General features: G+C 43.8%; 1 protein-coding gene across 5 annotated transcripts in view; it reads right to left on the bottom strand.

Moving 5' to 3' along the window:
• Positions 1 to 16,012, bottom strand: part of LOC105478748 (synaptotagmin like 3) — a 122,872-nt gene that overhangs the window by 70,631 nt on the left and 36,229 nt on the right. For 2 of the 5 annotated variants that reach the window (XM_024791907.2, XM_024791905.2), the window contains exon 1: positions 13,438 to 13,625. The exons of the other annotated variants lie outside the window; for them this stretch is intronic. The gene's annotated coding sequence lies outside the window, so the exon portion shown is untranslated. Of the gene's footprint in view, positions 1 to 13,437; positions 13,626 to 16,012 lie in introns of those variants that run through there. 5 annotated transcript variants of the gene reach the window in all.

Here is a 16,012-nt window from a genome sequence, read left to right as displayed (position 1 = left end):
GCTGCTCTTGAACTTCTGACCTCAGGGGATCCACCCACCTCGGCCTCCCAAAGTGCTGGGATTGCAGGCGTGAGCCACTGCACCCGGCCTATTTATTTTATTATTCCTTTTTTTGATACAGAATCTCACTCCATCACATAGGCTGGAGTGCAATGGCCCAATCCCAGCTCACTGCAACATTTGCTGCCCCAGTTCAAGCGATTCTCCTACCCCAGGCTCCCGAGTAGCTGGGATAACAGGTGCACGCCACCTTGCCTGGCTAATTTTTGTATTTTTAGTAGAGATAGGGTTTCACTATGTTGGCCAAGGTGGTCTCGAACTCCTGAACTCAAGTGATCCTCCCACCTCGGCCTCCCAAAGTGCCGGGATTACAAGTGTAAGCTACCACGCCTGGCCCAATTTTTAAAAAATAAATAATAATAATAAAAAAGAACAAGTGAGTCACAACTTCTACCCACAGCAGGGCTCAGAGCATTGTGAGGATTCACACAAACTACAGATTAAGGCAGCGGACAGTCAAGAGCCGCCACGTGTGGCTCAAAAACCAGTCCTGCCCCTGAAGCTGGCATGTCTATGATAAGTCATTATCCATCTATGCACCCATTTCTCAGCCTAGAAAAAATAGGGATGACGCAACTTATTTCAGCTACTGATACAAATCTCTATACATGGATGACCGTCTCAAACTGGGCTCTGTCATGGTTTCAGTTGAGGATGCTAACCCCCAACCATGCCAGTGCCCTGGACTGCAATTCCTGCAGCAGATGCGGGCCCTGTTGCTCCAACTCTTCTCTCCTGGGTGACTCAGTTCACGGGGAAAGAGGACACAGTGCAGACTCCCTGGAATGTTCCACAGCGACTCCATCAGCCTGCCACGTCATGTTGCTCGTAGCTGGCTGAGGGTGTTCACGTCCTGAACTGCATCGTCAGTGCGGTTAGGCCTCTGTCAAAGCAGGATCAGCAAATCCCCTCCTCCACTGAAAGGCCCCACAGCCGCCCTGTGTGCGGAAGGTCACGCACACCCACATGGCATGGGTCACACTGCGGTGCTACAGACAGGCAGTCAGGGGAGAAGTGGCCTTCCCCTGGCCACCTCTCTGCTGGTGTCCATGGAGTGGGAATAACGTCCTGTGTAAGAAAGTACACCCTGGGGTTCCAAGTGCCACCAAAGCAAAGCACAGGTGGGGCTATCTACACGGAGCCTCCATGGGAACTGGGCAAATGTGCGCCTTCCTCAAGAGGCCGTATGCCTGCCCCCAGGACGTTTGTCGTGATATATGCATCTTGTTAGAACAATACACTTTGCTGTATCTGACAAACAATCATCACAATCAATACACAATAGAAGGGGTATTTGAACAATACCCCCTTATACAAGTGGCTCCCTTGTGCAGTGTCCGACCTGTGCCACCGTAAGTCACAGTCCTGAGGGCTGACCTACACTGAAGTTTGAGTTTTCTCCAAATGCTAGAGAATGGTGAGCAAAACCAGGGGTTGGAGTGGGTGTTGGACAACTGCATTGTGTTTGAGAACTTTTTTCTTTAATGGGGAGAAAAGGTCCCGGGTGCAATACAGTTTTAAACCAATCTATAGCTCACATATTCAAAATGGAAAATCTCTCTAAAAGTTTCACCTAAAAAGAAAATCCCTCAGCTTGTAAAGAATCATGATATCCAGTCACAGATGGTTTTAGAGTAGGAGTCCAGAGCTTTTTTTTTTTTTTTTTTTTTTTGAGACAGAGTCTCACTCTGTTACCCAGGCTAGAGTGCAGTGGCGTGATCTCAGCTCACGACAGCCTCTGCCTCTTGTGTTCAAGCAATTCTCCTGCCTCAGCCTCCTGTGTAGCTGGGATTACAGGTACTCACCACCACGTCCAGCTAATTTTTGTATTTTTAGTAGAGATGGGATTTTACCATGCTGGCCAGACTGGTCTCGAACTCCTGACCTCAAATGATCTGCCCGCCTCTGCCTTCCAAAGTGCTGAGATTACAGACAGTGGTGAGCCACCACGCCCAGCCCAGAGCCATTTTAAGCATATTTTAGTCCTTAGGAAAATTTTAGCTAAGATAGCACTGGCTCCAAGCCACTATCCCAGGACGAAAGACGACACAGTACAGGACTGTGAATCAGCAACCAGTGCCTTCCAGGGAGCAACAATTACTAACAGAAGATTTACAATCCTGTGGGCATGAAGCATCCCCCATCCGGCATCCTTCTGCCACCAGACATTACTCTTCTGCTTAGTGACAGGAGAGAACAATACATATTCCCTTTAAAGAAGCTACCCACGGCCTATCAGGCAGACATTCTGGGCAGTAAGTCTTCCACTGACATACACTCAAGGCCAAGGGTGACTGGTTCAGATTTGGTGAGTACCTGGGGCAAGAAGGTCTAAACTGCTTTTGAGCATCCTTTGGATTTTCTCTAAAAAAAAAAAAAAAAAAAAAGAATATAGGCTCTAGGAGCTCTCTATATATTCTGGATGTTAATCTCTTATCGGATATATGATCTGAAAGTATTTTCTCTCATTCTGTCGCTTACCCTTTAATTTTGTTAATAGTGTCCTTTGATGCACAGAAGTTTTTCATTTTGATGATGTCCAATTTCTCTATTTTTTATTTATTTCCCTGTGCCTTTGCTGTCATAGCCAAGAAATCAATGCCAGATCCAATGTCGTGAATCTTTCCCCCGATTGATTGACTGATCTGAGACAGGGTCTTTGCTCCATCACCCAGGCTGGAGTGCAGTGGCGCGATCTTGGCTCACTATAGGTTCAAACGATCCTCCCACCTCAGCCTCCCAAGTAGCTGGGACCACAGGCGTGGACCACCATGCTCGGCTAATTTTTTCTTTTTTTTTGTAGAGACGGGGTTTCACCATGTTGCCGAGGCTGGTCTCAAACTCCTGGGGTCAAGCAATCCACCCACCTAGGCCTCCCAAAGTGTTGGGATTACAGGTGTTAGCCACCATGCGCAGCTTCCCCATTTTATTATAAGAAAACAAGAGCTCTTACATTTAGGTCTTTGATACGTTTTGGGTTAATTTTTATATATGTTATTAGGTAAATGTCTGGCTTATCTGACTTACTTTATTTCACTTAGCACTTGCTAAGTGAAGTAAGCCAACTTTTTTCTTTTATATGTGGATATCCAGTTTTCCCAGTGCCATTTGTTGAAAAGATTATCCTTTCCCTATTGGATGGTCTTAGCACCCTTCTCAAAAATCATTTGACCATATGTGCATGGCTTTATTTCTAGGCTGTCTATTCTATTCCATTGATCTATATGTCTATCTTTATATCAGTACCACACTGTTTTGGTTACTGTAGCTTTGTAGTAAGTTTTGAGATCTGGAAGTGTGAGTCCTCCAACTTTGCTCATTTTTTTTTTTTTAAGAAACAAACAATCCAATTCAAAAATAGGCAAAGGACTTGAATAGACATTTCTCCAAAGATGATATACAAATGGCCAATAAGCACATGAAAAGATGTTCGACATCACTAATTATTAGGGAAATGCAAATCAAAGCCACAACGAGATACCATTTCACACCCATTAGGGTGGCCACTATCAAGAAAATATAAAATAAGTGTTATAAAAACAAGTGTTGGCCAGGCGCAGTGGCTCGCGCCTGTAATCCCAGCACTTTGGGAGGCTAAGGCACGCGGGTCACGAGGTCAGGAGATGGAGACCATCCTGGCCAACATGGTGAAACCCCATCTCTACTAAAACACACAAAAAAAATTAGTCAGGCATGGTGGCACTCGCCTGTAATCCCAGCTACTTGGGAGACTGAGACAGGGGAATCACTTGAACCTGGGAGGTGGAAATTGCAGGGAGCCGAGATCATACCACTGCGCTCCAGCCTGGCAACAGAGTGAGACTCTGTCTCAAAAAAAAAAAAAAAAAAAAGTATTAATAAGTGTTAGTGTGGATGTGAAAAAATTGGAACCCTTGTGCATTGCTCGTGGGGAAGTACAATAAAATGGGGCAGCAGATGCTGAAAATTCCACGGCAATTCCTCAATAAATTAAACATAGAATTATCATTTGATTCAGTAATTCCACTTCTGAGTATAAACACAAAAGAATTTAAAGCAGGAACTCTAGTAAATATTTGTACACCAATGTTCCCGGCAGCATTATTCGCAATGGTCAAGAGCTGGGAACAACCCAAACGTCCACCAGCGGATGAATGGATAAAGAAAGCATGGCATATCCATGGCACAGAATATTATTCATCCACAAAAACGAATGAAATTCTGATACATGCTCTACAACATGAATGAACCCTGAGGACATTTTGCTAAGTGAAATAAGCCAGACACAAAAGAACAAATACATGATGATTCCACTTATATGTGGTACCTAGAGTAGTCGAATTCATAAAGACAGAATGTAGAACAGTGGGGGAAGGGGAGGATGGAGAGTTATTGTTTAATGGGTACAGGGTTTCAACACAGCAGGATGAAAAAGCTCTAGAAACAGTAGTGATGTTTGCACAACAATGCAAATATACTTAATGCCAATGAACTTAATGCTTAAAAATGGCTAAAGTGGCAAATTTTATATTGTGCATATTTTGCCACAATTTAAAAAATGAACATGAAGTTCTTAAATTCAAAATTATTTCCTATTTAAGTATATATGTGTCTGCTCTTTTAAAAAATTATTCACATGAAGAGGCAGTTTAACAGCAGCAAATTACTCCCTAAAAACTAGCCTAATGAGTAATTTTGTCTAAACATATGAGCACATGAATCCTTCATTCAGAAATCCCTTCAGTTCAATTACTTCACCTTGGTTTCCATGCTGTTCATTGAAATAAGAAAAATAATGATGGTCATGAAAACGTTATTGTATTTTATCAACTGATCATCCAGAATAAAGGTCAGCAAACTTTTTCTGTAAATTTTTTGGTAGAAAATTTTAGGCTTTGCCAGCCATAAGGTCTCTGTTGCAACTAACTACCAGTTGCAAAAGCAGCCACAGATATGAGAATGAGTGAATACGGCCGTGTTCCAATAAAACTTTATTTACAAAAGCAGGTAATGGGCCAGATTTCGATTGCAGGCTATTGTTTGCCAACTCCCAAAAGAGCAGGGAGTATATTTAGTAAAATGAAATATTGACGAACCTGATTACCAGCCCACCTAATCATGGTTCTTCCTCCATTCGAAAAACAGTGAATGAAAACCCGACGAAGCAATTAAGTAGTAGGGTAGTCATGACAATTCAGGACCAAGAAGTAGGCTGCCTAAAGTGACCTCATTATCAAGGAGTGACGGACAGGGCTCAGAGGACATCAGGAGACACACAGACAAAGAAGCAGTCCTGGAAGGAACGCAGGTGCTCAGAAAGCATCGGGGAACTCCAGTCATCCAGTTAAGATACTTGAGATACAAAAAATGTCTAGGTCAAATTCATGTATTCAAAGTGACTTGGACCTTCTAATCAATTCAATTTTTGAGTTGCTACTATGTGCAAAGCCAAAGGCATCATGAAATCAAAAATGAATAAAATCAGCCAGGTGCAGGGACTCACGCCTGTAATCCCAGCACTTTGGGAGGCTGAGGTGGGCAAATCACTTGAGCCCAGGAGTTCAGGACCAGCCTGGGCAATATGACAAAACCCTGTCTCTACTAAAAATACAAAAACTAGCTGGGCGTGGTGGTACGCGCCTGTGGTCCCAGTTACTTGGGAGGCTGAGAGGGAGGATTGCTTGATCCTAGGAGGCGGAGGCTGCAGCGAGCCAATATCACGCCACTGCACTCTAGCCTGGGTAACAGAGTGAAACCTCACGTCAAGAAAAAAATGAATAAAATCAAGAACCTGTTTCAGAAAGATTATTATATAGAAACACAAGGAGAAAGCAAAACTTTGAAGGGCAAGGTCTTATTACATGAATCATAAAATCTGATAGTCTTGGCTTTACTTAGTTTAAATGGACCCATCTAAAAATATCTCAGGGACATGACAAGCAATCCAATCTTCTGGGAAAACACTTCCAAGGCACACACTCCTTTTAGTGGTGATGTGTTTATCTTTCCTCTTAAGGAGAGTAGTAACAAAATATTCAAGAATAGGATCCACCTTTCTTTTAAAATAAAAGCAGGCCAGGCGCAGTGGCTCACGCCTACAATCTTAGCAATTTGGGAGGCCAAGGCAGGTGGATCGCTTGAGCTCAGAAGTTTGAGACCAGCCTGGGCAACATGGCAAAACCCTGTCTCTAAAAAAAAAAAAAAAAGAAGAAGAAAGAAAGAAAGAAAGGCTGGATGCAGTGGCACACCCGCAATCCCAGCACTTTTGGAGGCTGAGGCAGGTGGATCATTTGAGGTCAGGAGTTTGAGACCAGCTTGGCCAACATGGTGAAACCCCGTCTCTACTAAAAATGCAAAAATCAGCTGTGTGTGGTGGCATGCACCTGTAATCTCCACTACTCGGGAGGCTGAGGTAGGAGAATCGCTTGAAGGGAGGCAGAGGTTGCAGTGAGCTGAGATCGCACCACTGCACTCCAGCCTGGGTGACAGAGTGAGACTCCATCTCAGCAGAACAAAACAAAACAAAACAAATCAGCCGGGCGTGGTGGTGCATGCCTGTGGCCCCAGCTACTTGGGGGGCTGAGGTGGGAGAATTGCTTGAGCCCAGGAACTTGAGGCTGCAGTGAGCCAAGATCCTGCCACTGTGCTCCAGGTTAGGTGACAAAATGAGACATCGTCTCAAAAAAATAAAGTAAAATAAAATAAAACAAAAGTTTATACAAATTTTTTCAAATTTGTATCTGGGAAATAAACATGACTTCATAAAGACATCCTCTGAGGAGTATATGCACACATAAACTAGGGACTCCATTTGTAATTCAAAGAAAGCTTTACAGAATCATCCTTGTAGAATCCATTTGATGAATTGCAGGGGTGAGGGGTGTTTACTGAGCAAACCAGCAGAGAGGAAAGGCAGGCAGGGCACTGGGATACAGTCAGCTATGTATTGACTGGCACCTGCTTCTTTTTTTTTTTCTTTTTTTTTTGAGATGGAGTCTCGCACTGTCACCCAGGCTGGAGTGCAGTGGTGCAATCTCGGCTCACTGCAGCCTCCACCTCCTGGGTTCATGCCATTATCCCGCCTCAGCCTCCCGAGTAGGTGGGACTATAGGCGCCCGCCACCACGCCAGGCTAATTTTTCATATTTTTAGTAGAGAAGGGGTTTCACCGTGTTAGCCCAGATGGTCTCGATCTCCCGACCTCCTGATCCGCCCTCCTCGGCCTCCCAAAGTGCTGGGATTACAGGCGTGAGCCACCGCGCCCAGCCTGGCACCTGCTTCTTTTAACTCATGAGCCTGAGTGTTTCAAGCCCACACAGCCAATGTGATGCTGTCCTCATAACCCTGTGATGGGACGGATCATATCTAAACTGCCCACGCAGAAGAATACAACTCGGAAAAGTCACTTGAAGAACTCAAACACGTTTACTACTGGGAGGGAGGGATAAAGGTCATTTTCCTTCATAATTGTAAGATACAATAATTAACCTGGTTACGTGATGAATCATTGAGAGAATTATCAGAGGCTATGTTAAGCCTTAGCTTTTCTAAATTATTTTATCTCCCTATACAGTGAAAGTCTGAGTAGATTGCTTGTCTAGTACATTTAACCATTTCTTAACTTTAAAAAGTTTAATATTGGCCATGCACGGTGGCTCACACCTGAAATCCTAGCACTTTGGGAGGCCGAGGCGGGCAGATCACGAGGTCAGGAGATCGAGACCATCCTGGCTAACACGGTGAAACCCCGTCTCTACTAAAAATACAAAAAATTAGCCGGGCGTGGTGACAGGCGCCTGTAGTCCCAGCTACTCGGGAGGCTGAGGCAGGAGAATGGTGTGAACCCGGGAGGCGGAGCTTGCAGTGAGCCGAGATCGCACCACTGCACTCCAGCCTGGGTGACAGAGCGAGACTCCATCTCAAAAAAAAAAGTTTAATATTAATATTGTCATCTTTCTGCTTTTAAGCTTGTATATCAAGGAACAGAATGTCATGGTTGTTTAAAAAAAAAAAAAAAGTAAAAGATGTGCATTTACAGGGAGGAGCCAAAAGAGGGCATCATCTCTATATGGTTAGCAGACGCCAAAAGAGGAGAGATGAATTTTCAGCTTATTTTCTAGCTATTAGTGATCTAAAAAAGTTCCGTCATAATTGTTTTACTAATTTTGTTATTCTACCTAAAGTACATTAAAAAAATTACTTGGGGAACTGTTAAACAGTCACTTTTTTTTTTCTTTGGAGATGGAGTCTCTGTTGCACAGGCTGGGGTGCAGTGGCACGATATTGGCTCACTGCAACCTCCGCCTCCCGGGTTCAAGGGATTCTCCTGCTTCAACCCCCAGAGTAGCTGGGATTACAAGCATGCGCCACCATGCCCGGCTAATTTTTGTATTTTTATTAGAGACAGGGTTTCACCATGTTGACCAGGCTGGTCTCAAACTCCTGGCCTCAAGCGATCCTCCCACCTCACCCTCCCAGAGTGCTGGGATTACAGGCATGAGCCACCGCCCTCATCCAGACATTCACTCTTGAACCCCATCTGGCCCCACCAAATCAGAACCTGTGTGTGTGAGGCCAGGAACGTTGAATTTGAATTGGCTTGCAGCTGATCCTGGAGCGTGGGTCCAGAAGCCACATTAAAAACCCTCTGCACAGACTGCTAAATGCCCGGATGGAGGCACAGAAGGCGAGGATGCTAGGTTGTCCTGGGGAGCTTCCAAAAGGCAAGAGATCCTACGAAGGTCTGGGTGCTTGCCTAATTCGAATGCACTACAGATGAGCCATCGCTGTGGCATCAAAGACGTTATTTTAAGACCACAATACTAAATATCAAGTTATGAAATTTTAGGGGAAAAAGCCAGCCTATAATCAGAAAAATTTTAAAATAAATCCAAATATTTAAAATTTTTAGTGCTATCTCCCTACAAAATGAAGAATTGAGGCTCATTTTTTTTTCTTGTTTTTAAACTGTTTTAATAGTTGAAAAAATAGCACAACACACATTGCCACAATTAACCTATTATTCTTCACTGGATTCTTACTTACAGCTTGTCTACTTCCAAGGAAATGTGGGGGGCATTTTATCTTAAATTGCACATATCAAATAAGGTCATCAAAAGAGAAATAAGTAAAAGCTAATAAAAAGGAAACTGGGTGCAGAGGGTGTGATGATTCCTGGAATTACTGCAACTGAATGTTACATTTAGCTTTAGGTTTCCTGGTGCCAACAAGGAAAGGAAGTCTACATTTGTAAGGTGCCTACTAAGTGCTAGGCACTGACAATGGACACTACTCCTTCTAACAGCACTTTTTATGGCCAAATGAGCAGATCCTTGCTCAATTTATTTATTCACTTATTCCTTTACTCATAGCTCCTGCTCTCAAACATTCAAAATCCGGCTAGGGCCAAATCGCCAAAAGGTGCAGGTGAAGGGGACGGCACTGTGTGTCCTCTATGAGATGGCACCCCCTGGAGCACAGGGCTGGGCACAAGGAGCATGGTGCCCCACGCTGTGCCAATCAATGGCCCTGGGTTACAACGCATTGGGAAGGGGGAATGGTTATGTAACAAATGATACTGGGAACATAAAGGATTGGGAGAAAAAAATTAGATAGGGCCTCCTGATGATTGTAAAGAGTTAACATGGTGGCTCAAGCCTATAATCCCAGCACTTTGGGAGGCCAAGGCAGGCAAATCACTTGAGGCCAGGAGTTCGAGACCAGCCTGGCCAACATAATGAAACCCCGTCTCTACTAAAAATACAAAAATCAGCTGAGCATGGTAACATGTGCCTATAATCCCAGCTACTCAAGAGGCTGAGGCAGGAGAATCGCTTGAACCCAGGCTGTGGAGGAGTGAGCCAAGATTGTGCCATGGTACTCCAGCCTGGGTGACAGAGAGACTGTCTCAAGGGGGAAAAAAAAAAGATAAGTAAAAATTAGAAGAAAATTAACGTGGATATTTAACCCATCATAGGATAATGAAAAAGTCTTGACACATAAAAGCAAAAGAAGAAATTATACAGAAAAAGGAGATTTGCCTACAAGCAAACAAAAAAACTTCTCTGTGTTAAAAGCATACGTACTAGGAAGATACATATGCAACTAACATGACTGAAAAGGACTAATCGCCTTCACATACCATCTACAGAAGGTTGAAAAGTGGAAGATATTAGATGAATTCAAATCAAAACGATGAGAAAACCATTTTGCATGACCAGTGTTGTTTTGCCAAACTGACAAAGTTGTTTGTTGGTTTGCTTGTTGGTTTATTTTTAAGGATAATTCCACACCCTTTCCAAAGGAGGCAACATTCCTAACCTTCATCTTGTTCTCTTTCTAGAAATATTCAGAGGTATGCCAAAGAGATATCTACAAGGATATTCTTTGCATTATTCTCATTTTAATAACATTATAAACTTTCGAAAATGCCACAGAAAACTGGAAATCCCCTAACTAGCCAACAATAGTTGGCTAAACAAATAATGACACATTTGGTTAAACAAATAATGACACATTCCTATGATGGGGTGAGATGCACTCATCAGAAATCATATAGCCAATGATATTTACAGATACTGAAAATGTTCCTTGTAAATTATTACATGAAGAAACATTAGGATAAAACTGTACATACAATTTGATTTCAATTATGTAAATATATTAGCTTGACTCATGTGAAATTGCCTCTACTCAATACCTTTTTGCCTAAAAATACCAATTTCTTATGGTTCAACCTAAATACTTTAAAAAAAGTCTATGTAGATGTGTGTATACACACGCATATATTCACACATACAGATATGCACCCACGAGCATAGATACACTCACAAAAGAACAGAAATGGTATATACTAAAATGTCAACGATTGTTCTCTGGGTGAAGCTGCTGTATTTTTTCACATTGCTCTTTATAATTTTCTTCATTTTCTAGGTTTTAATCTTTTAATTTTTTCAGAGACAGGGTCTCACTATGTTGCCCAGGCTGGTCTCGAACTCCCAGGCTCAAGCGATCCTTCTGCCTTGGCCTCCCAAAGTGCTGGGATTACAGGCATGAGCCACTGCGCCTGGCGTCTAGTTTTTTACATGAATGTAATTTGAAATCATGCTTCAAAGGTCGGAACATAATGGGGGCAGAGTGTGGGAAGAAGGAAATTTGTGTACCCTGCCAGTGTGTTGTAAATAATGACACAGTCCCAGAGGGTAATTTGGCAAAATATCAAAAGCCTTTCAAGTATTCATACACTTGACCAACCATTCTTCTTCTAAGAATTTATCCCCCCAAAATAAACAGACATGTCAAGATACCTGTACAAGATGTTCATCACATAGTTATCTGTAACATGAAAAAATCAAATACAGTGATAGACCCACAGACTTTCAGGAACAGGTTAAATAAACTATGGTGCATATATTTGGTGTATTTTATGGAGTCATCAATACATTTTTGAAGAAGTCTTAATAACACAGGAAAATGTTTATGCCAAGTTGAATTGTAAAAGATAAAACTACATAGAGTCTGATAACGATACATTTGAAATTGGATAAGTCTATCTGTGCACACACATATGCATAGGCTCACCTAGAAAGAAGGCTGTGAGTAACTTCCTTTCAAAGAGAAAAGGAAGCTCCCTCTCTTCACAGAATAAAAGATGGAACAAGGGGAAAGCAGATGGGGTCACTGGGAACCAATTAGGAGCTGCTACGTTGGAAATGAGAATGAAGGGCAGAGGAAGATTCGAGACTCGGGAGGCAGAAATGTCAGGATTTGCTGACTGATCAGATGTAGCGGCAGAATGAGGAACAAAGGAGTCAAGTATGATTCTCAGCTCTGTGGATTTGGAGACAGAGTGAGAGGTGCTGCCATTCTCCCAAGATAAGGAACACAGGATTTGGTAGCCTTCTCCAAGATGGTCCCAGTGATTCTTGCCTCCTGATATTCAGACCCTTTGTCCCCTCTGACTAGGGCTGACCTGTGGTACCCATAGGACATAGCAGAAAAGACAGGGTGTGGCTTCTGAAGCTAGGCCATAAAAGATATTGTGGGGCTTTGCTTTTCTCTCTCGTGGATCACTTGCCCTGGGGGAAGCCAGCTGCCATGTCATGAGGACACTCAAGCAGCCCTGTGGAGACATCCCCATGGTGAGGAACCAAGTCCTCCTCCCAACACTGGCAGTCACTGGCCAGGTATGAGGGTAAGCCCCAAGAGTGCAGATCCCCCAGACCCAGGCAAGCCTTCCACCGAAGACAGAAACTATAAAAGAATGTTACTTGCTTTGTGTCACTAGGTTTGAGGGGAATTTGCTATACAGCAGTAGATAACCAGTTCGTGGAAAGAGGCACAGACTGCAGCTGTCTGTACGCTTTTGTGGTTTAAACCACCATCTAGTTTTTCTAACTTCTGCTCAGGATATAGAGGGCTGGAAAGAGTATTGCCCACATCATGACAACAAAAACACTAGAGAACATGCAAAACCACACGTTTTCTGGAACACATCAGAGAACTGAGGTTGCAGCTGCCTTCCTATTACGGTCCAATGGGGACTTCCAGAGGGAGACCAGGGCCAGGAGGAGGGAGAAGGGGCTCCTGCCTTCCTTCTGACCTGTGTCTGGCCAGCATCGGCTCAGCAGGGTCGGAGGGTGTCAGCCTCCTGCAGCTGCTAGCTCTGTTCTCTCACTATTCCCTTTTTGCCTCCAATTCCTGTCTAACCAATCCCTAAAGTAAATTCTTATTCAAATAACCAGACAGTTTCTATTTTCCTGAGTGGATCTTAACTGCTACAGCACACAAATCCAATTCAACTCCTCAACGACTGCACCTGGTTCTCTTTTAGGGGCACAAATAGGAGCGTGGTGGAATTCCTGCCTGTCCACCTAAACCTCTGTGACCTGATCCTTGGTTACCGTTCCTGACTCGCCCGGGGCAAACTCCACCCAACCTGGTCTGGCTCATAGCGCTACTTGTGTGCTCCCAACCTGGCATCTTCCCCCATAGTTCCATGCCTCTTACCCCAACTGTACTGAAACAGGACAATAGGAAGATGAGGCACCTTGGCATGTGAGGAAGCGTTGAAAAGAAGGAGAGGAAGTTGGGGTTTTTCTGGTGTTTATTTTATACATTGGTAGAAATGACATCAGCAAAAAAGAATGATTTATGCTTAGGTTGATTTTCCTAACCCTGGTTTGTTTGTCCTTACTGATGTTTTTATTCTTATATAAAGTTACAAGGCAAGAAAGAAAACCTGAGACACCAGTCTCACCTCTTTCCTAATTCCCTTTTTAAGTCACCGTGACAACATCTCCCATTCACTCAGGAGAGACGAAGTGCTGAAAAGATGACAAGATGGTAACGTGTGTGCACAAACACACACACACACATTCACGCACACATGAAAACTTACCTGAAATAATGATGCTAGAACTTCCAACGACGCAGAAAACGTTTTCAGTGAAGGAGATGTCTGCACTGAGTTGGCATCGAGAAATGACAGAAACTTCACCTCCTACAGTACTACTGTTTATAAGCTAGGAATTGATGTGGAAAAGGGTAGACTCTACCTTCTGAAGAAGGCTCCAGACAACCAGCAAAAAGATTCTTTTTTTTTTTTTTTTTTTTGAGATGGAGTTTCACTGTTGTCCAGGCTGGAGTGTAATGGCGCCATCTTGGCTCACCACAACTCTGCCTCCCAGGTTTAAGTAATTCTCCTGCCTCAGCCTCCCAGGTAGCTGGGATTACAGGCAGGTGCCACCATGCCCAGCTAATTTTGTATTTTTAGTAGAGACAGGGTTTCTCCATATTGGTCAGGCTGATCTCAAACTCCCAACCTCAGGTGATCTGCCCACCTCAGCCTCCCAAAGTGCTAGGATAACAGGTGTGAGCCACTGCACCTGGTCAAAAAAGTATTTTAAAGAAACACAAAAGTGGCCAGGTGAAGTGGCTCACGCCTGTAATCCCAGCACTTTGGGAGGCCCAGGTGGGCGGATCACTTGAGGTCAGGAGTTCAAGACCAGTCAACAAGGTGAAACTCCATCTCTACTAAAAATACAAAAATTAGCCAGACATGGTGGTGTGTGCCTATAATCCCAGCTACTCAGGAGGCTAAGGCAGGAGAATCCCTTGAACCCAGGAGGGGAAGGTTGCAGTGAACCAAGATCGTGCCACTGCACTCCAGCCTGGACGACAGAACGAGATTCTGTCTCAAAAAAAAAAAAAAAAGAAAGAAAGAAACATAAAAGCAACAAAAACAGAGAAAGGTCCTGTGCTGCAGCTACTTTGCCAAGGCCACACATTCCACATGGGATGATGGCACCCCTAAGGGGACAAAGATTAGTAGCAAATCTTAGCTATTTCATCAGTCTGTGACTCTCCAAAAGGCCTCAGTACATAGATACATGATATCTGTGATATCAAAATGTTATGGTAGCAATTTTGAAAAAGTGTCTGAAAAGGCTGTGTGGGGTAGGGGAGAGGGTGGCGGTAAGAAGGCGTTGAGAAACACTGGCTTAGAGGAAACAGACATCTCTGCTTCATTCCATTGCCTGACATGACCCTTAGTATTATTTTTTTCCTCTAGGTTTCTAATAAACTTGGCAGAAGCAGCATTTTTTTTCTTAAGAAGAGCCAGGAATCATAAGCCATGGGACAATTTAGTACCAACCAAATCTATACCTGGGCAAACCTACCCTTTATAAAAGCTGAATATCAACCCAAATGAACAGCTTCCTTTACTGCCAACACATTTTTGGGTGAGGTTCTACCTGCAAATTGCCACTTTCTCTAGAAAAGAGCCACCACTGCCCTCTAAGTCAGGCTGTGGGTCTAGGTCCCCATCACCACATCAGAGGAGGGGTGCTGCCCACGTTCCTGATACAGTCAGATGTGGTTCCCACAGCACCTGCCTGCACTCCACTGTGACGGTGCCTGTGTGCACCTTTGTCCCGATGCCCCATCACAGCACAAATCGTCCTCTCCACAGGTCCAAGTCCTAGCTACCAATTACACCGGCACACCTTACATTGCAAATACTTTTGAAAAAGAAAAGAAACTTTTAATCTAAGAAACACAAGCCCCCTTTAAAGTATCAGGCCTAGAGAGACACTGAAATGAGACTGCAATCATGTCCCCCAGCTTGGGCTAACTAATCATTTCAAAGCCACTTGCTCTATGGACTCTAGATTGAATGTCACCACCAATAGCCATAAATTATCCTAACAATGCCAAACACTGGACACCATCACCCACACCCTGTAGCTCAGCAATAGATAGCCAGTCATGAGTCAATGGTATTTCTGTAAACCCACGAGAATTCCTGAAAACTGACTTTTGTAATCGCCCCTCTCCTGATTCACCCTTCTCTCCTTTGTTCTCCAGAGCCCTTGGAAGTGTTTCCTGGGCTGCAGACCTCAGCCTTGGCCCAAATAAACTCTCCACCTATATTAGTTTTGCCTCAGTTTCCTTCTTTAGGTCAACATCTCATTATAAGACATTCATAGTACACAGACGAAATGCACGCTTCCACCCATATCATCACAACATGCGCTCACTCCACAACCATCAACCTCTGCTCGGTTCAAATGCTATTCACTCACTGTGGTCTTCACTGATTCAATCATCTTACTCAAGTATTATAAACAAGGTATTGTGCTGTGCTGCAATACAGGCTAACAAGATTTTAAAATCACAGTTACTGCTTGTAGAGAGAAACAGAAGTGCACAAGCAATGCTACAGTATAAGGAACTTTGCAACAATTACATAAGAGAATTACAAACCCGGCACTGATGGTGTTTCAGAGGAGGGGACATCACGCCCAGAAGCAGGAAGCCAGGGAAACCTCGTGGTGCACGAGCCTTAAAGAATGGGGCCAACCTGGCTGGGCACAGTGGCTTATGTCTGTAATCCCAGCACCCTAGGAGGCTGAGGCGGGCAGATCATGAGGTCAGGAGTTCGAGACCATCCTGGCCAACATGGTGAAACC

Source organism: Macaca nemestrina, chromosome 5 (assembly GCF_043159975.1).
Source record: "Macaca nemestrina isolate mMacNem1 chromosome 5, mMacNem.hap1, whole genome shotgun sequence".
In the NCBI taxonomy this organism is placed as follows: Eukaryota; Metazoa; Chordata; class Mammalia; order Primates; family Cercopithecidae; genus Macaca; species Macaca nemestrina.
The sequence above is the reverse complement of the archived record's forward strand: the minus strand, read 5'-3'. Positions and strand labels throughout refer to the sequence as shown.